The sequence below is a fragment of the Callospermophilus lateralis genome, chromosome 7, assembly GCF_048772815.1.
Source record: "Callospermophilus lateralis isolate mCalLat2 chromosome 7, mCalLat2.hap1, whole genome shotgun sequence".
NCBI classification, from domain to species: domain Eukaryota; kingdom Metazoa; phylum Chordata; class Mammalia; order Rodentia; family Sciuridae; genus Callospermophilus; species Callospermophilus lateralis.
This window is the reverse complement of record NC_135311.1, coordinates 3,849,548-3,871,412: the sequence shown is the minus strand read 5'-3', so window position 1 is coordinate 3,871,412 and position 21,865 is coordinate 3,849,548. Positions and strand designations below refer to the sequence as shown.

Here is a 21,865-nt window from a genome sequence, read left to right as displayed (position 1 = left end):
TCTCCTCAGATTATGTTGAAGCAAATCTCAGCAACCATTCTGTCTACAAATATTTCAGTATGTACTTTTAAAGGACAAGGAAGCTTCTTTTAAACAGAACCGCAGTGCTATTTTTACACACACATAAAAACATCAATACATTATTGCAGTTTTGAAAAATAAGCAATTGCTTCTTTCTTAGATACTCAAGCATCGAAGGAAAATGTTCAATGCTTGGTGACTGTATCAATCGAACTACAGTCAGGAGACAGGAAACACAGTTATTTGAACAGAGGAAGTCCAGTGTGAAGAATGATTAACTAGTAACAGGAAATTAACAACAGAATCAAAAGAACTCTAAAGAATATAAAAATAGCAGACACAGGAAGAAGCTACTGCATCTAGGCTTGAGGCAAAGAACCTGGAGACAAGAAAAGAAAAACAAATCAAATGTTTTTTTTTTTTCTGTTCTTTCACTCAGCGATCAATACGGAATACCTATTGAGTATCTGATGACCTGTGGTCACCAAAATGGATTTCTTCCCATCAGCAACCACTCACTTCTCCAGCAGATTCTCCAGCAGACACCGCTGGGTCCTCTGATTCGATTCAGCTCTGTCACTCTCTTCCTGGAGATGGCACCAGATCCCCAGGGTGAGGGCTCCATCCCAAGAAACCCCCCCACCCCCACTTCAGACCCCAGTCCCAGCACAGGGCGCGCTTCTGACCCGCTGGCCACCCATCCCAGTTCCCACCATCCCCTCGCTGGGTTCCAGGGATTTGCTAGAGCAGCTCATGGGACTCAGGGAAACACTTAACTGGTGTTCACTCTTATTAATCAGGTGGACGAGACGTGACCTGCTCTGTGGGTATTGCTCAGTCTCTTTCCATCTCAGGGAGGCCAGGTTTTGCTTTTTTATAGGCACAGTACCCAAAGAATGAATGATCCTAACAAGAAAGCAACTTGATTGGAAACTGAGGCTGCCACTTGAGCCTCTTCATGTCACTGGATGAATGGGCCTTTTGCTGGCTACAGGATTGTTTTGACTGATCCTGAATATCAGGAGGAAAGGGGCTACCGTTGCATGATGAGGTAAGGAAGGCTGTGGCTGGTCCAGGAGATCCTGGGGCAGCACCTAGGATTGCCCAGGGCTTAGATCCCCAGCCATGGAGGTTGGGGTCACACCACTGTAGGAAGAACATCAGCCAGCTGAGGTAAAGGGATGCAGAACTGGAAGAAAGGACAGAAATCAAAAATACTTATTTTGGCCTTGGGACCTGATGCAGAAACATGGAATATAGCATGATCAATATTTTCTTTTTTGCTATGTGATGTGTTTATATATTTAAACTGATTTTCTTTCTCCCTCCTCATTTATATAGGATATTCCAATGATGGTGAACTTTACAATTCCTTTCATATATTACAGAACACTGAGATGGATCACACCCAAACTGAAAGAGGAATAGAGACCATCCAGAGACCCGAATTTGGAGATGAACATAATAACTAAAAAGACTGGTGTGCGGGACTGGGATTGTGGCTCAGTGGCAGAGACTTGCCTCGTGGGCATGAAGCTCTGGGTTCCATCCTCAGCACCACATAAAAATAAACAAATAAAGGTATTGTGTCCATCTACAACTAAAAAATACATATATCTTAAAAAATAAAAGAGAGAGAGATGGCCCTGGGAGAAGGCGTGAGAACGTTGCTCAATCTATGAAGTATGGTTGCATCAGGTTGTTTGGGAGAATTTTCTTCTTCTGGAAGTGTAAATACAGAGAAAAAGAAGTAGGTTGATGCTGGACAATCAAAGGGATGGACGGTAGTGGGCAAAAATTCTCCCTTTCTTCCTTTCCTTCTTTCTCTTTTTCTTTCTTTCTTCCTTCCTTCCTTTCTTCCAGAAGTGTTGGGGGCCTGCCTACCATCTGAATTTCCTCCCTTTGTTTAGAAAATGTCCAGTCTTAGGCATTTCCGTGGAGGAAAAGAGGGCATCTCTCACTAGAGAAACGGAAACCCCAGATACTTGCTTTCCCGGACTCCTTCAGGGCTGGGGAGTGGAAGACGGCATAAGTTCACTGTGCTCACGCACCTGTTCCAACACCGGATTACAGTGCGTGACACTGAGGAGCAGAGAATCTACTCTATTAGAAGGCAGGCAGGGGACAGCAACCCTGAGTTTCCAAGAGCAGAGGAGCCAGGAAGTAGCAGTTAGTATCGGAGTCCAGCTGTAGGGCAGCCCTGTGTCCATCAGACTGGCCTGGTAACGTACTTCTGCTGCGGTCCTCACCGATGCCTGGCCTACTTATTCCTATACGTTTTCCTTTCTGGAGATTCTGAGCTATCCAATAACCTGTCCATAAGTTATTTTGCTGCTTCAATGTGCAATTAAGTGTAGTTGGTTAATACTATTTAAACCGAGGACTCTGCCTGATATAGGTGGCTATGGTCTCATTTCCTGGATGTGGCTTTAGCGAGGTTACGTGGCCTACAGACTAAGACACAGCTAAGGAGTGGCAGGATTGGATTTGGATGCCGGCCAGTTGGTCTGTGTTGTTTCCTTAGCCTTCTCCAATATCTAGAACTAAAATGTTTCCCTCCACAAGTGAAAACTGCTGAGATTGAAGATGCTGTGTGTTAATAGAAAAAAAAAAAAAAGTCATGCACAATATTTTGGTGGAAGACTGGGGGGGGAAAATCATTTTTCCCAATGTTTCCCAAATTCTGCTTATCAGAATCAACCACCAGAGTGGAAAGGACAGCTTTGGAATGCAATACTCCATCCTCTTCCAAACAAAGTCTGCTTCCTCTCTAGGCAGGAGCAGGCCAGGAAAAAAAAAAAAAAAAAAAAGTTCTAAAAAAGGACTCAGAAAAAGCTAAAGGATGGTATCATTTTTCCTCCTGCTATAAGCAGAGACAATCTTTTGAATAATTAATCCACTAAATGGACAAAACTCTAGGGAAACAGTTCCTGTCTTCTCATTAAACAATTGTGGGAAGTGAACAAATTCCAATTCGACAAGGCCAGGCCTTTCTCATGAACACGGGGTTGGCCAGATCTCTGCTGTTTTCACTAGAACAGCGATCGTTGGACTGTTGGGTCGCAGCACACACCCAATAAACACTTATTGAAAGAATATACATTTTTACCATTGCTCTAGCAAGAGTTCAAAACCATCTAAGCTAATGTGCAGAGCTTAGATGGAGGATCTGAAAATCAGACATCATGTTACTCCTTTTTAAGGGGATAGTGTGGAAAGAATTAATTCATTTTTGTTAGTGCCCCCAATTCCATTCCCTGATACTGTTAGAGCTGATGAGCCAGAAGCAAGCTAAGCCTGACCAGCAGGGTCAGACTTTCTGTCTGAAGGATCCCTAGAAAAGCAGGGGATTCCTTGGGAAAGGGATGAAAAGCTTTGGCCCAGAAAGAAGGGTGTGTCGGGCCATCGCTTTCAAAGAATTCACAGGCTCAGAGAATCAGGCAAGCTCTTTTCTTATTCCCTGAATTAACAAGACAAGACCTAGAATTTTCAGTGTTTGGGATTCCATTTCACCTGCCCAAGGAAACTATTTATTTTAGACAAGTGTTTTCATCTCCTCCAGGACCACAAGCAAAAATTCTATTTCTTATCTTTTATTTATTTATTTATTTTTGCTGGGTAGAGATAAGACACAGAACCTTCCACATGCTAGGCAAGTGCTCAGCCACTGAGCTACATCTCCAGCCCTGCTTCTTATATTAAAAAAAAAAAAAATACTTTACCTGGAGACATAGGGTAGACAGAATGATACTTCCCTCCCCCCTAAAATGCCCTCATTCTAATAAGAACCTACGACTACGTTACCTCACATGTCAATAGACTCTGCAGATGTGATAAATGGCCATGGCTCCTGAGACAGGAAGATGATCCTAGACCATCTGGGTAGGCTGGCCCAGTTGTATCATTGAGTTAGTCAGCTTTCCATCACTGTGACAAGATACCAGAGAAAAACCACTTAAAAGAGCAAATATTTATATAGGCTAATGGTTTCAGACGTTTCCATCTATGGTGGGCTGGCTCTGTTGCTTTGGGCCTGAGGTAAGGCAAAAAATGGTAGAAGGGAATGGCAGAGGAGTGACGTTCACCTGATGGCAGCCAGGAAACAGAGTGGGGAGGGGAGCACGCTGGAGAAAGATACAGTCACCAAGTTCATATGCCCAGGGACCTGCTTCCTTCAACAATGTCCCATCTCCTACAGTTTCTAGCACCTCCCAATAGTCCATGGAGCTACGAATCCATCAATGGATTAATCCATTGATGAGATCAGAGCCTCCTGATCCAATCACACCCCAAAAGTCTCGCCTCTGGAGATGACTGCTCTGGGGACTAAGCCTTTAACACTCGAGCCTTTGGGGGACATTCCAGATCTAAGCCGTAAAGATCACAGTAGCCCTCAGAAGCACAGAAAGTTCACTGGCTACGTCACAAAGAGAAAGGGGAGAAGGAGAGGTGTGAGGGGTGAGAGGGACCAGATCACAGCTGCCATCTTTGAAAACAGAGAAGAGGGTCATGAGTCAGGAATCTGGGGGGCCCCTGGAACAGCCCACACTTGACCCACACGCGGTCACAGTTCTACACAGGCAAAGAGCTAAATCCTGCTAAAAATGAAAACAAGCACAAAAGCAGACTTTCCCTTATGGATGCCAGAGTTTCGTCCCAACGAGACCATGTCAGATTTCTGACATATAGAACAATACAGTAACAAACGTGTCACTTCGTCTGCCAAGTTTGTGATCATTTATTATGGCAGCAATATAAAACTAATAGACAGAGGCTTCCACCTGAGAGTTAATTATTCTCTCCCTGTTCAAGTTCACTTTGGGAAACAGGTATTTATATTTTAACTGATACCTACAAACATAAACGCTGCACATACTCATGGAGTTCCACGTAATGTTCAATGCATGTCTACTGGTGGAATGTTTAAATCAGGTAAAACACATTGATCCCTTCAAACATTAATCATTACTTGGAAAACTTTCAAAATCCTTTCTTCTAGCTTTTTGAAATGTGCAATTCAACAATTATTTTAAAGTAGAGCCTTCAAAATTAATTAAATATCCTTAATTTTTTTTTTCTTGACACTGGGGATTGAACCCAGGGGCACTTTACCACTGAGTTACATCCCTAGCCCCTTTTATTTTTTGAGACGGGGTCTCATTAAATTGTTAAGTCCTCAAACTTGTGATCCTCCTGTCTCAGCCTCCAAAGTCTCTGGCTTTGCAGGAGTGTGTCACCTTGCTCAGTAAAACGACCGTCAATATTTTTAAACTGACTTTGCAGGAGAGCCAGGTGTGATGGTACCTCCTGTAATCCCAGCAGTTTAGGAGGTTCAGGTAAGAAGATGGCAAGTTCAAAGCCAGCCTTGGCAATTTAGCAAGACCCTAAGCAACTGAGCAAGACCCTGTCTCAAATAAAAAGTAAAAAAAGACTGGGGATGTGACTCAGTGGTACAGTGTCCTGGGTTCAATTCCTAGTACCGAAAGGAAGGAAGGAAAAAAGAAAGGAAGGAATGGGGGGAGGGAGGGAGGGAGGAGAGAGAGAGGAGGAAGGGAGGAGGGAGGGAGGAGGGAGGAGGGACTGAGGGAAGGAAAGAAAATGACTTTGTAGATTTAGTATATTTTTTTATTTTATTTCATTGTCTGGTTATAAGACCTTCCGTCTGACGGTAAGGAAACGTTCATGTTATAATGCCAACTCATCAGATCCTTCAGACCTTATGGAATCACACTGTGAACTTTTGCACTTTATTGCGTGATCTGGATTGACTGAATTCTGCATTCTTTTCATCTTCTCCTAGCTTGGCAGGGCTGTAACTCACTACTCACTACTTTCTGAGCAGCCCCTGGTATACTTTGCGTCTGGGGCAGACCCCAAAGGCTCATGGGTTAAAGACTTGGTCCCCAGTTCAGCAGTATTCAGAGGTGGGACTTTTGGGGGGTGATTGCATCATGAAGAGCCCTGATTGCATCAGTGGATTAACCCCTTGATGGGTTCCTAACTGCCTGGACTGTTGGGCGGAGCTTGGTCCCTGAGGATCACGCCCTGGCAGGTGCCATGGTTTAGATGTGGCGTCCCCCAAAGGCTCACACGTGAGACAATGCAGGGAAGGCTGGAGGAGGTATGACCAAGCCTTAACCTGATCAGGGGATCGGTCCCTGGGGGTTAACCAGTGGTGCGGCGGTCCCTGGGGCGCGGCTATGGGGTATACGTGTTGTATCTGGAGAGTGGAGTCTCTCTGCTCCCTGGTCATCCTGTGAGCTGCTTCCCTGCATCTTCCACCACGCTGTTCAGCCTCACCTTGAGCCCCAAGGAATGGAGCCGACATTCTATGGATTAAAACCCTGAGCCCTGACACAAATTTTCCTCCTCTGCAGTTGTTCTGGTCACATCCTTTAGTCACAGCCGAGAAAAAGCTGATAAAACAGAAGGGAACAGCCTGCTCCTGGCCCTTCCTTATCCTGTTTTGCTCGCTGGCCACTGTGGGATGAGCAGCTTTTCTCCGCCATCACTTATGCGGTGAGGGACTGCCTCACTAGAGGCCTAAGAGCCACCAGGCCAAGCCGTCATGAACAGAAGCCTCTGAAACTCGGAGCCAAAATAAATCTTTCCTCCTGTAAGTATTTTTTCTCAGGCATTTTGTCACAGTGATAGAAAGCTGGCTAACAGGGCCCCTCTGGTTTCTACACAGTTCTCCTGGTCTTGTTTGACCTCACAAGCACCACATTCTGTGCTAACGACCCCCACTCTATGCTAATGACACGCCACACCAATGACTGCTCCCAGTTTTGGGCCCTCCCTTGGCCTATTCCAATATCCCTACCTGCGCCAAAGACCAGTAATGGGACCTGACCACTGTACCATCGCTGTTGCTCTTCCCTTCCCTGAATACCTCCAGCCTTCAAGGGTCACACCAAGTCTCATGTTCCTTGACTGCCCAGCCATGTGATTTCTCCCTCCTTGCATGCATATCACCCATTGCTTGTACTGTTCCTTTAAAGTTACCGTGTGCATCATATTACTGTTAGCTTCTCTTCCCTTTTCTCTAACCTAGATTATAAACTCCCAGTGGGCAAGCGTTACCAGCCTTACCAACTCGGCCATGGCTCCTTTTGCTCGGTTTGAGATAGAAATCACAAAGAAGCAAGCAACCCAAAAGAGGCTTCTGCTCGAATATAAGAGAGACAGCACCCAGGGCAGCCTCCTGGGACGGCTCTTAAGGAGTCTAAGACTCACCTAGACAAAAAGGGCAGGTCCGTGGTAGCGCACAGTCAGCGGTCACACACAATCCCACGCTTTCTGCACACCTTGTCAATTCTTTGCTTTTGGTACCAGGGTTTGCACCTGACGCGTAGATCTGCTCGTAGACCATGGGTTCCTCAGTGTGCCCCTTGGCAAGGACGGTGGAGGCACCCACCGCCACCTCCTGCAGAAGGCCCTCTGCGGCCAGGGCACGCCCCTCTGCCTAGGCGAGTTGCGGCCTGCTTGGGAGAGGAGTCCACGGCTCCTGGTCATTGGTGAAAACATCTTTTGAAGATGGCTCAAGCCGTGGGAGAAAACCTTGGGGTGGTTAGGGCCCTGTCTAGTCTGCCTCACCAGGGCTTGTTCTACAGTTCACACTCGCTGCTCCTGGCAGGCTGCCTTTCCCATGGCCACGGTGCAGCAGACCTAATTAAATGATTGAGTGGTCCACTTTTATTAGCAGGTCCTTTCCTAAAGGGCATGTCTAGATTCTGCTCCTGCCCAATGTGCTGTGCGTAGACAGTGCAATTGAGGAACATGAATCCAGACTAACCACTCGAGGCTTATGACATATCCTGGCAGAACTCAACACGCAGCTCTAGTTTGGGGCTTGCTTGAAGCGGATTTACTGACTTCGACCTGCTAGTAGATTCCAGAGGAGTCATTTCTAATACAGATTTTCCATCCTGAAATTACACAGCCTACACTGTTCAAATACGTCCAGTTGATAAATGTCCTCCCATGTGCTTATTTGAAAACAACACTGAATAATTTTTGTGTGCCTGGTTTATAAACAAGGAACATATAGGAAGAGAGTGGGAAATGTGGTGGGGGAAAGACCACCAAAAAAAATCCTTCAGCTAGGTTTAGTTAGGTCAAAACGCTATAGGAAAAGGGCGCTTATTTTATCAGAACTACGTTGCAGGGTTTTTGTTTGTTTGTTTTGGGCACTGGGGATTGAGCCCAGGAGCACTAAACACTGAGCCACATCCCCAGCCCTTTGTGTGTTTTATTTAGAGACAGGGTCTCGCTGAGTTGCTCAGAACCTGGATAAATTGTCGAGGCTGGCTTTGAACTCATGATCCTCCTGCCTCAGCCTCCCAAGCAGCTGGCATTGTAGGCAGGTGCCCAACCAAGTTTGCAGTTTCTTGATGCACGTGGAAGATATTTATCTACAGCTCCCTCTACCCATAAGAAGAGTATAGGAGAAAATGACCACACAACAAATGAACCAAGCATGCAACAAAACCCCCAGATCTGGTCAGGCACGGTGTCACACGCCTGTAATCCCAGCAGTTTGGGAGGCTGAGGCAGGAGTTTGGTGAGTTCAAAGCCAGCCTCAGCAACTTAGTGAGGCCCTAAGCAACTCAGTGAGATCCTGTCTCTAAATAATATATTTCAAAAAGGGCTGGGCATGTGCCTCAGTGGTTAAGGGCTCCTGGGTTCAACCCCCAGTACCAAAAAAAAAAAAAAAAAAAAAAACCCACACACAGATCAGATCAGAGATACCTCTGATTTACTGCAAGAACCCCAGCAAGCTCTCAATTCAGCTCTTGTCTGGTGGTATTAATTGAAAGCAGTTGCAGTTTCCCCACCCAGTGGTGAGTATGACTCATCAACTACCCCCCAGGCCAAGTGTTTTACAAAATACTCTGCATCACCATGGCAACAGCCCAGGACTGCCCTCAAATGGGTGTGGTCCACTGAGTACCAGAGCTTCAGGGTGTGGGGGAGGTCTGTGGACTAGTTGTAAATTTGAAACATTACTCACAGGAAGAGGCTCTCTGACACTGGAAGACAGCTGTCACCTAACAGTGCAAGGAGAAAAAAGAGAGATCCCAAATAACCAGATCGATTCTCGTGATCAGCTACTATTCAGTGAGGGTCTCTGGGGTGACTCTAGTCACGGAGAGCGCTGAGATGATGGTAAATGGAGATGGCAGTTCCTGAGGTCTTCCCACAAGGCACGCTCGGTTCTCACAGCATCAGTTATTATCAGTCCTGTCTTACAGATGAAGAAACAGAGGGTCCCAGAGCTTCGGGGTATACACTTGGTGGGGAACAGACCCAGGACTCAAACACAGGCAGGGACCTCCCCCACCCCCTTCACTGCTTCATCTGACAACCTCGGGTTACAGAACTGGAAGATCCTCACCACAGTTCAATGGTACCAAGGATTTGGAGACTAGGGATAGCTCTGGGCTGGGGGTGTGGCTCAGTGGGAGACTGCCTCTCTAGCCCGGGAGAGGCACTGGGTTCCATCCTCAGCACCACATAAAAATTTTTTAAAAATAAAGGTATTGTGTCCATCTACAACTGAAAATACTAAAAAAATAAAATAGAAAAATAAAAAAGAGGATGGATTTCTGGTTGGACAGCTCGCTGCTGAGTCGATGCACAAGTCTGTGACGGAGACCTGAAGATGGGCGGCTGGCTCTCAGACGCGGTGCCCGCTCCCCGCTTACACCTGCAGCTTTCCCTTTCCCAGCCACAGTGCTGCCAATTTAATGGGCATCTCAGCTGTCTCTCCCCTCATCACAGAGGCTTCTGCAGGGGACAAGTTCCGGATACTCCTGCAAACAGCAGAGAAGCTGTCGGGTGGCAGGGAACCACCGGGGGAGTGGCTGCTTGAACTGCTAGAATCCAGGAGGGCTATCAGCTCTGAGTCCAGAGCTGTTATTTGAGACTAAAGATTTTTTTAAAAAGCGATTTTTACATTCATCTAATGCATGGTTTCCTTTTGAAAAAAGATTTGGATGAATTTAAATGCAACAGCAAACCAAGTATTACATTACCCACTTTTTTTTTTTTTTTAAACTAGGGATTGAACCCAGGGGTGCTTAACCACTGAGCCACACCTCCAGCCCTTGTTTTTTTTATTTTGAGACGGGATCTCAGTGAGTTGCTTAGTCTGGCCTTGGCCTCCAGGATTACAGGCAGGTGCCACCATACCAGACACATTAGCCACTTTTTTAGGCAGTGAAGTAATTTAGGTATTCTGTCACTGTGGGCTAGCAATTTTCTTTCTTTCTTTTTCTTTTCTTTTTTTTTTTTTTTTTTTGCAGGATGGGAGCACTGGGGATTAAACTCGGGGACACTCAATCACTGAACCACATCCCAGCCCTATTTTGTATTTTATTTAGAGACAGGGTCTCACTGAGTTGCTTAGCACCTTGCTGTTGCTGAGGCTGGCTTTGAACTCACGATCCTCCTGCCTCAGCCTCCTAAACCACTGGGATTGTAGGCGTGTGCCACCACACCTGGCCAATTTTCTTTCTTTAAAGGAGGGAGAATTGATCTGTTTTATTTTAAAAAGAGCTTTCTTGAGATACAATTCAAATGTCATACAATCCATCCAGTTAAAGTGTGCAACCCAACGACTTTCAGTAGGTTCAGAGTCATGCAACCATCACCACGACCAATTTTAGAGATCTTCATCCCTGAAGGAAGACATTCCCTGACTATTAAGTCAGTCCTAATTTCTCCCCCACCTGTCTTTGCCCCAACCCCAAGCATGTATTTACTCTCTGACTTTGTACATTTGCCTACTCTCGAAATTTTCCCTCCCATCTCACTATAATAAAGTATCCTTTGATCAACATCTCCCCAGCTCGGCCTCCCCAAGCCCTCTGGTAACCACCGTTCTACTCTGTCCTTTTATGAAGTCAGTATTTTTAGATTCCACACATGATCACGCGGCCCTTGTCTTTGTGCCTGGCTTACTTAGCATAATGTCCTCCAAGTTCATCTGTCCATATTACAAACAGCAGAATTTTGTTCTTTTATGGCTGGATAGTATTCCATTGTGTATATGAACCACATTTGCTTAATTTATTCATCTGCTGATGGCTAGCAATTCTCTCAGGTACCATTTGTCTTTAAATGTGACAGGAGGATGTGTCTTCAGGCCACAATAAGCAAGTGCAATTGGCCTCTTCACCATGTCTGGCCTGCTTCAGGGAGATCAGCAAGATGGGGTTGCCAAAAACTCATCATGACCGTGCAGGCCTGCCCGTCTCTGCCATTTATAGCACAGTGACAGGGCAAGTTACTGTCTCTGTCTGGCTCTCAGTTTCCTTTCCTGTAAAACAGGTGCAACAGTAGATCCTACCTCTTAAGGTGGTTGTGAGGATCAAAGAAACTAACCGATGTCAGGTGTCCGTGACAGTCCTGGCACCCCTGCCTCCCACCTCGCCCACAGAGAGAGAAATTGCCATCCAGTTGTGATAGACCCAACCTGATCTTTTCTTAAAATTGGGAGCCATCTCGCCACAAAGCCATGAAAAGCTAACTTCGGCTTTACTATAAATTACTGCAAATTCTGAACCTGCTTGGAATGCCTGCCCGTGCCTTGAACTCACCCATGCCTGGCTCTCTGACCAGAGAGCAGCCCTCTCTCAAACTTTAGTGAGGCCTCATCAATCTTGGCCTTCCCTGGCCAGATAATGACCTTCTTTGAGGCTCTAATGACCTTCATAAATTCTGATGTCGGGGTCAGCAAAAATGTAAACTACCATTAGTGTTATGCTTGTCAGAGTTCTGTTACCTGTAACCCCCCCTTGTGTAACTTACTGGGCTGTAAAGCTGGGCTGCAGGAAAGCTGCTGCTGCTGTCTTGTTCCCGCGGTTTTGGGTGGGAGAGGCTGCCTGGCCTGTCGAAATAATAAGCTTGCTTTAATTTGATTTCAATTGGAGTCAGTGGTCTTTTCTTGCGTCCTGGTCTAACAGTTGAATTTACTGAGTTTCCCCCTCACATCTCCTCAGTCTGCCCTCTGAAATACAGTAGGTGGGCAATGTCAGCTTGCTTGCTAACTGGGACACCACTGTATAAAAGTCAGGTTTATCTAAGACATCACTCTTTCACTCATGTTCGGATTTTTTAAAGCATTTCTGTCAACAGGGCCTCACCAGAATGTTGGAGCTTTAACAGGGTGAAGTCCAGCACAACCACTTTTTAAAAGTAATTCTGATCACAGTCTCAACCACGCACGTAGGTCCTGTTCAAGAAGGGGAGTTAGATGGATTTCAGAAAAGTCTTAATACCACCGTGTTTGCTAGAAATCCACTAATGTGGGACGGCCACCTCTGTGGAATGAGACCCAAACCCTGTTTCATTATCCTCATTATTAATTTATTTATTTATTGAACCCAGGGGCACTTACCCACTGAGCCACATCCCCAACCCTTTTTACTTTTCATTCTGAGACAGGGTCTTGCTAAGTTGCTCATGGTCTTGATAAATTGCTGAGGCTGGCTTTGAATTTTCGATTCTCCTGCCCCAGCCTCCCCGAGCTGTTGGGATTACAGGGGTGCACCACCGTGCCCAGGTAACCCTGCTGTTTTAATCCGCACTTCCCTTCAGAGAGAAGGGTGCAGGCTGCCATCAACTGCCACAGTCCTTTGGGAATTCCTAAACAAGAGAAGTCCCAGTCTGGGGTGAGGGAGTCCAGCAGGAGTGTTTATCAACGCACAGCTTCGTTTGCAATAACACACTTTCTTTTTAAAAATTTTCTTTTGCTGTCACCAGTATTAAATCCAGGGGTGCTTGACCATTAAGCCACATCCCAGCCCATTTCATATTTTGTTTTGGGACAAGGTCTCACGAAATTGCTGGGGCTAGCCTTGAACTTGTGATCCTCCTGCCTCAGCCTCCCAAGTATTTGCATTGCATGTTTACTTGGCGAGGTCTTTGTGAAGGCAGGAGCCGAGTCCCCCTTACCTGGTTACTGCCCCTTCTCTCATTCCCTGCTCAGTGGCAGCAGGGTTCAATTGTATCAAGGATCTACATTAATGCTGTGAGATTATTATTTTATATGTTCTCATTCCTCCCTTCTCTCAATAAGATTAGGAAAGCACCTTGTCGTGCTTCTACACAGACTTTTCCAAAGATAAGGCATAGAAACGTTATCTAGCCAGATCAAGAGCTTCCTTTTGAACTTCTGGTCAGAAACCTCCGTGGGCAGCCATGCAGATTCATTCTCCTCCACTAGCTCCATAGGTCAGAGCTGCTGACACTCAAGTTCAGTCAAGAAGTTCGGATGATGTGGTCAGTAATCTCCAGTCATTGTGTCCTGCTTCCCCAGCTCCTGATGACACGGCCTGATACAGTTGGCCATTGCTGTCAGCACACGCAGGTCTCGTGGAAGGTATCCCAGGTGCCACAGGCAGCAGCCAACTCACGTGCCTCTGAGCTGGCAAGTCCCAAGCCCTGGAACAGAGTCCTTGGGGACAACCTCTACCAAGCTTCAGTCTGTGGCTGCCATGTAGGAAAGAGGGCAGGGGATTTTCAAAGCTTTCCATTCTCTCTCTCTCTCTCTCTCTCTCTCTCTCAGTGGACAAAGTACCTTTATTTTGTATTTTTTGTGGTGCCGAGGAGCACGTGCTAGGCAAGTGCTTCACTTCTGAGCTACAGCCCCAGCCCCAGCTTTCCATTCTTTCGAAAGCCAGGAATTCAGGTGGTAAATGAAATGCAACTTTTAAGATTGACAAATCACTAAAATGTTTCTAAAGGGCTACAGGAAGGGCCCAACATGCAGAGGCCACTCATTCACACCCCTACACACTGAGAGTGTTCCTGCACGCTGACTTCCCGCCTACACACTGAGAGTGTTCCTGCACGCTGACTTCCCATCTACACACTGAGAGTGTTCCTGCACGCTGACTTCCCGCCTACACACTGAGAGTGTTCCTGCACGCTGACTTCCCATCTACACACTAAGAGTGTTCCTGCACGCTGACTTCCCACCTACACAGGCTGGGTGACTGGAGCTCTCACAAGTATGCTCTCCAGTACAGGTAAGAAAACTGAGTCTCGAGAGTTTGGGTAGTTTCCAAGGTCACACAGCAAGCACACAGCAGCGATCTGTCCTGGGGCAGCCCTGCACTCCAGGGGCGACAGTGGCTGGGATTCCTTTGAGTCCATTCTGACGCTCTGAATGCCCCTCCCAGACCTATGTTGGAGTTTAATCCTCAAATTCATGTTTTTGCTTTTGTTTTGTTTTGTTTTTAAACTTCCTGGTTGATGGCGTTTATTTATTGTGGTTCTGGGGATTGAGCTCAAGGACTCATGCATTCCAGGCAGTACTTTACCTCTGAGCTACGTCCCCAGCCCCTCAGACTCCTGTTGATGGCATTTGTAGGCGGGGCCTTCGGGGGTCACTGGGATTAGATGAGGTCATTAGTATAAAGGCCCCCTGTTGGAGCCCTCCTGATGAGACTGGTGGCTTCCCAAGAGGAGGAGGAGGAGGAGGAGCTGACACAAGCTTGCTCTGTCCCACCAGGAGATGGCCTCTACCAAGTATGATGTAACAAGACGGCCCTCACCAGGTGCTGGCACCACGTCCTGGGACTTCCCGGCCTCCAGAACTGTATGCCAAATAGACGTTTACTTCTTATAAACTACCCAGTCTCAGCTATTTTGTTAGAGCAACAGAAAACACACTAAGACACCCACCTCTCAGACTAGGGGTGCTGCCGGACACCATGGTGCACACCTCTAATCCCAGGCAGAGGCTCGAAGATCACAAATTCAAGGACAGCCTCAGCAAGTAAGGGAGACCCTGTCTCAAAACAAAAAATAAAATGGATCAGGGACACAGCTCACAAGTAGAGCATCCCTGGGTTCAAGCCCCAGAACCACAAAAAGGAAAAAAAAATTTAAAAAAAGCAATACTAATGCATTCAAATTCAGTGTGGTCAGATATCTTCCACTCAAAATATGAAATTTATTTTGTTCTCTTCTAGTGAAGGACAATAATGTTGGAGTTCTGCCAATAAATATTTAAAAATAGTAATTTTAAAAGCCACTGTGAAGCAATTCTGTGCCTCAGATTCAAACTCCTTACTTGAAAATTTCGACCAGAGGGCAATTATGTGTGGATGTCAAACACATGGGAAGAGTGAGGGAGAGGTAACCGAGGGACTGCTAGATTTCTGTTTCCCACTGTAGTAGCAAGAATAGAGGCTGTGAAAGGGCTGAAGAAATCCCTACAGGCATTTGCCAGGGTCAATTTCAATTTTTACAAAATCACTTAGAACAGTGTATAGTTTCCAAGCAACAGTAACCAGGTTACTACATCAGTCATGAAAACACAATACGCACACATGAGCTTTCCAGTGAATGGCCCCTGACTCATTTTCACCATCATTAACATAGTCACTCAGGGATCTGCCGCAGCAATGATGTCACCATTTGTTCCAGGGAGCCAGAGAGGAGTGTGGTGTGTGTGTGTGGGGGGGGGGGGCTGGGATATGGGCAGAGCGACAGGGTCAAATGGAACTGATCAGTTTCCCCACTCCCCAGGGAGTGGGGTGCAGGGGTTACTGGCACATGCTCTGGGACCAAACTGCTTAGGTTTGAATTCCAATTTCTATATATGTTTTCTTGGATGAATTACTTAACCTTGAAAAGCTTCATTCCCCCTCCCCCATTTGAAAATCCAGGATAATAGACCCTACATTGTCAGGTTGTTGTAAAGATTACATGAGTTTACACTAATTAAATGTTTAAAATAGTGTATGACATTTCTTTAGTACTCAACAAATGTCAAGTCTATTTTTCTCCTTTCTCCCAGTGAAAATCCCAGGTAAGCCAAACATGCTGACCTCATCCATCAGGGATTCTCAGTAGGAGTGAGGTCGCTTCGAGAAAGAGTCTGGGAAATTTACAAGTGTGCTTTTTAAGCTGTCACAGTGATTTGCAGGCACTGCCAGCATTTCATGGTAAGGTTAGGGTTACACACTAGATGTTCTGTGATCGTGTGTCAATGCAAGGGTGGATTGGCCCATGTCGCTTATGTACCCTCCTAGGCTTCATGAAAGCAAAATGGTAAAAGCACCGTTAATCATTATCTGAACCGGGGAGCTGAATTCCATTTTGCATCTAAGCCCAAGGTTTTTTTCAGTGCTGGTGATTGAACCCAGGGCCTGTGCATGCTGGGCAATCACTCTACCGTGAAGTCATATCCCCAGGCCTCAGAGCACTTCTGCACAGCTTTAAAATATTACTGAATTTTTCCAGGAATGCAATTATGGTGTAAATCAAGTTCAGGTAAAATTAAACTTCACATTGTTTGGAATGTTCCCAAAAGTTGTTCACACTAAAATTAGATGACTAACAACAAATTTGAGTCACCAGCATAACTCAGCTACATCAGCCGCCAGTATCTGTGGCTCCTGCCATGACAGTGATCTGTGTGACTTGCAAAATTCTTATTCTGTCATTCTTTATGTCTTCTTCTTTTTTTTGGGGGGGGCAGCGGGGGCTGTGTGCCAGGGATTGGACTCAGGGGCACTTGGCCACTGAGCCACATCCCCAGCCCTATTTTGTATTTTATTTAGAGACAGGGTCTCACTGAGTGGCTTAGTGCCTCACTGTTGCTGAGGCTGGCTTTGAACTGGTGATCCTCCTGCCTCAGCCTCCCAAACTGCTGGGATTACAGGCGTGTGGCTGCCATTACGTCTTCTAAGGAGGGATCAATGCTTGAGCAATTACCTGAAAGTGTATCTATAGCATTTTATTGTAAAATTTCCCTTTTGTTTTTCCATACATGATGGTTGATTTTCTTAGTTATGCATGTAGATGTAACATTATCTGTGAATTTTGGTTCAAGAGACCAAAGGGAGAATTACAAAGTGTTTACAATAATGTGGGCACAGTGGTGCACCCCTGTAATCCCAGTGATCCTTCTCCTGAGGGAAGATGGTTGCAGGTCTGAGGCCAGCATCAGCAATTTACAAGGCCCTATGCAACTTACTGAGACCTTGTCTCAAAATTTTAAAAATAAATAAAAAGGCCTGGACATGTGACGTAGTGTTAAGCACTGCTTAGGTTTGAATTCCAATTTCTTTATTTACTATATATGTTTTACTGGGTTCAAGTCCCCCCAGTAAAAAAGAGTATTTTCTATGAGAGGGGATGTTTGAGCCTAAGTGACGGAAACACATACAAAGGCCACATTTTAAATGGAATTCATTAACTGCCAGACTGTGAAAACAACTGAATTCTTTAATCATAACTAGTTATAACTATAACAGATATTAAAATTAAACTATGTTGGCACTTGATGTGGGAGTGAAATAATGCACCCCTTCAAAGATGTCCATGTCTTACATCCCAGAACCTACAAATGCAATAAGTTAACTTACATGACTAAAGGAAATTAAGGGTGCCAGTGGAACCAAGGTGGCTCATCATCCAACCTGATAGCAGCAATGACGCAGGTGTGCCCAACATAGTCACAAGAGTCCCTGAAAGTGGAAGAGGGGGGCAGGAGAGAGGGAACAGAGGAAGAAGTAGTTATGAAAGTAAGGCACAGAGAGAAGCAAGACTGCTGGTTCTGAAGATGGATAAAGAGTCACCAGCTAAGGAGTGTGTGGGGGTGGTCTCTCGAAACTGGAAAGAGCACAGAAACAAATTCTCCTGTGGGCCTTCCAGAAAGGAACACAGCTCTGCCGTGCAGGCCCCTGAAACCCAGTTTGGACAACTAACGCACAAAACCCCGGCCTCGTCCAGGCAGCCCGTTGAGTGGGAATTCCTCTGCGTGGAGTGAACTGGCTGCAAAATACAGCTGAGAAACAGGTGATGAAACGACCAACCACACGGAAGTCATTTTGGAAAGGGGAGCAGGACGGCTGGACGGCCCTAGGGGTCCAATTCCACACTGGAAAGAGAGAGAGCCAGCGAGCCTGCATTTGGTTTACTTATACAAGGGAACTTCAAGGTTTTCTACAGAATGTTCTTTGCCGAATAAAGCAGGAGGTGGGCTGTCCAAGCCCAATGGGTCACGCCCAATTCCGAGAGCTGTCCCATTGGTAGAGAGAGGACAGTCTACACACGGGAATGAGGGTTGGAACCCAGGTGGAGACCTAAGCCCCCCATGGCTCAGTACAGGGTAAAAGACCACTCAAGTAGCTTCATGGGTGATGCACCACACAAAACTGGAACATGATAATACATTTCCGTTGTTTAAACGGCTAGATTTGTAGTCATCTGTTACAGCTGCCGTAGAGCCAATATACCTGAAAACATACGCTGTGTATGAAATATCTTTTAATGAGAAATGCAGAATTCAGAAACACACACACACACACTGCCTGAAGCTGGGTTTCAGCAGCTTTCAGGTGAAGAGTGGAGCTGGTGCTTCAGGGACACAAAGTGGACAAGCCAGACTAGTGGCCAAGGCTCAGGAGTCCTGCGCCTAGAACCAGCTTCTCAACTCAATTGCTCTATAAATTTCTAAGAGTCAGTCCTGGCCTCAAGCTTTCTCATTCTGGTAGCAAATATTTACAGAGCACCTACGCCTGACCAGGCCCGGGGCTGGGACCTCTGGCATCAAGGAACAACATTGTCCTTTGTCTCAACGCGCGACTCACACCCCAGAAGATAGAAAGTTGACCAGGTGCTGTCTGGGGTCTCATTCAGCTTTCACAGGCTGAGTCCATGACTCAAAATAAAAAGGAATGCTCCCTACATGTGTACCTGCAAGGCCGCATGAGTTCGTGAATTTTTTGGATTGCAAGAAAAAGTTTTGGGAAACTGAATTGCTAAAAAAAATTTTCTAAAACAGCAAAAGAAATCACAATCTCAATTCGCCTCAATCCAGAGCATCTGTGTTAAACTTTCCTTTTTTCCCCAAAATAAGATTTCGGTACTGTCATTACTTTTAGTTTCATTTAATTTTAACTTAATGCTTCCTCTGCCCAGCCCCCAAATCAGTGGGTACCTACCAGCATTCTCTTCTCTTGGCAATAATGACGTATTTCACAACATCAGAGCGGCTGTTCCATTACATCTAACTCACCGGCATAGAGAAAAGTTTGTTCTGTTTTGTTTGAGAAGGGGTCTCACTGCATTGCCCAGGCTACCTCGGACTCCTGGGCTCAGGTGATTCTCTCACCTCAGCCTCTCAAATTGCAGGGACTACAGGTGTACACCCCGTGCCTGGCTTTAGAGACAATCTCAATGAGTTCATTTTAAGACAAATTTGGAGTGCTTAAAAATGAGGGAGATTATCTTAAGGGGAAAACCAGGAAGAAGAGTAAATTTTAAGGAATAAAGAAACTAAATTAAAGCTGGGTGTGGTGATGCACACCTGTAATCTCAGTGGCTTGGGAGACTGAGGCAGGAGGATCACAAGTTCAAGGCCAGCCTCAGCAACTTAGGGAGACCCTGTCTCAAAATAAAAAATAGAAATGGGCTGGTGATGTGGCTTGGGGTTTAAACACCCCTGGGTTCAATCTCTAGAGAAGGAGGAGGAGGAGAAGGAAGAGGAGGAGAAGGAAGAGGAGGAGGAGGAGGAGCTAAACTAAAGTGTCCTTTGGCCCCTTTCTGCACTGTGCTAAAGATGAAATGAGGGTCAGTGGGCCTCTGCTGCCCCCTGCAGGTCTTTGGGACACTTTTTTTTTTCTTTTCTGATATTTGGGATTGAATCCAGAGAACCTCACACAAGTTAGGAAAATTGAACTACATCCCCTTTCCCTCTCTCCCTCCCTCTTTCCTTCTTTCTTTTCTTCCTTCCTTCCTTTTTAAAAATGCATCTTACCATGTTTGACATCCATAAAAACAGGTTCAACAATGACAGCGGAGTAGGTTTCAACAGTTGTTTCTGGGAATGATACTGAGATTATGTATTCCCAATGTATACAAAATAAGAGATTTCTCCATCGTTTCTAAAAGACTGGTAGAGTAGTTTACTATGATCTAGTTTAAAATGTGTGAGCCCTGACAAAGAGACCCGGGTTTTAATTCCTATTCCATAACTCACTGACTCTGTGATCTTGAAAAAGTTACTTAACCTCTTGGAGCCATTTCCTTACCTTTAAAAATGGAGGTGTCCAAACCGACCTGTGAGAAGTAAGCATCATATTATGGATATAAAGTGCCTCATTCAAGTCTAGTTCCTGGTAGCTCCTCAGTAAGTGGTAGCTGAGATGACCTCTTTCCAAAGAGAAAGGTTGTTGGGAGCTTTACATCCCTGTGACACCAGAAACCCAGGGAATGTAATAATAGTCTTACAATAACCTCATGTCCTTTATTCCCGCCCCCCGCCCCCTTTGCCAGTGGCACTCTGCAGAAGGTGGTTGCAAATTCTACAGTTTCTTCTCTGGAGTGAGAATCCTAAAAGTGGAGCCCCTGCTTTCTGCAGTGACCACCACTGCCGTACCATTTGTCTGTCCCTGCTCCCCTGTGAGATGCACTACTCTCACACCCCATTTTCCCAAGCATGCTCTTGGTAGCACAGTACTTACAATCATAGTATTTTTTTTTTTTTGCAGTTCTTGAAATTTTGCACAGTGCTCACCTACACACTTTTCATGTGACAGATTGCTTTTCTTTCTTTTTTTTTTTCACAAACCCTAGATTTAAAAAAAAAAAAAAAAAAGATTTAATAGAAACAAAATATTCAACAACTGCTTTAAGAGTTTCTAAAGGCTTCCTGTCAATATCTGCACTTATCCCCTCACAAACTGGTAACGATTGGTGGACAGGCGCTGGTCCAAGGAACATACTTTGAGTAGCGCTGAAAATTTTATACAGTGCATCCCATTTAGTCAGCAGACTTAACCCCTAAGCCCCAGTTTACTCATCTGGGTCAGATAAGTAGTTATTAGTGCTTAGGCTTTTTATGAGCGCTCAATGATAACACACGGATCTCTCAAGAAGTACTCACGTGTTAGCGGATATAGAATAATATAATTGGTACATTTTCATATTTAATAGATTGTTTTCTCTCATCTTCACTCCATCATCTTACTGGTGTGTTTTCCTTGGATAGAAAAAAAAAAAAAACATATTCATGATCACGATGTACTTGAGAGTCTGTCTGTTGGCCCTAATGCAAGCTCAGCTACTTGGCAGAACACCTCTGGAAGGGAAGGAGGCCAAAGGTACCTCTTGACCCAGACATGTCTGTCGCCAGAAACTTTCATGCCCCAGGTGTTTGAAGAACTGCTGAAGCCCTGTAGTATCAGCTCAAAGTCTAGGTGATTTAAAACCTGGGAAAGGCTGGCACGAAATCCACCTTAGGCAAGACCTGATCACTTTGTTCTTTAAATAATCATTGTATCTACCATTCGTTGTGACCTCACGCCAAACTTACATGAGCTTTGTCTTTACAACAATCTTGACAGATGAATCATTTTAGAGACAGGAGATGTTAAGTTGCTTGAATCAAAAAAGCCTAGCTAGTTCTAAAATGCTAGCCAGAAAATTTGCTCTTTAACATTGTTATTTATTACATCTGAAAATATACCCTTTCCAGCTTTGGAATCTAAATAAGACTTTAAAGTGGGATACCAGAAGAAGTAGCTCCTGCCATGATTATGTCACTATGGGGACCAAAGAACCCCCATATCTGATATGAATCAAAATTCTTCAGATTAACAAAGGCTTGGAAATTCAAATTAAGATTACTTAATATGCTCACTTTGCCCAGCATGATAAGAATTTCTGCTCTCCAGGAGAAAAGTTCTAAGATGTTCATGTGCAGCAATTCTGCCAATATGCATTTGGCCTTTTTGCCTCAAGAAAAAAGGCTTAAAAAAAAATCCACAAATGTAAAATCACCCCCTGAAAAACAGAGATACGGCTGGTTGGAAGGAAA

At 45.3% G+C, this 21,865-nt stretch overlaps 1 pseudogene; it reads right to left on the bottom strand.

Moving 5' to 3' along the window:
• Positions 1 to 9,724: 9,724 nt before the first annotated feature.
• LOC143403488 (bis(monoacylglycero)phosphate synthase CLN5-like) overlaps positions 9,725 to 21,865 on the bottom strand; it is a 36,540-nt pseudogene continuing 24,399 nt past the window's right edge.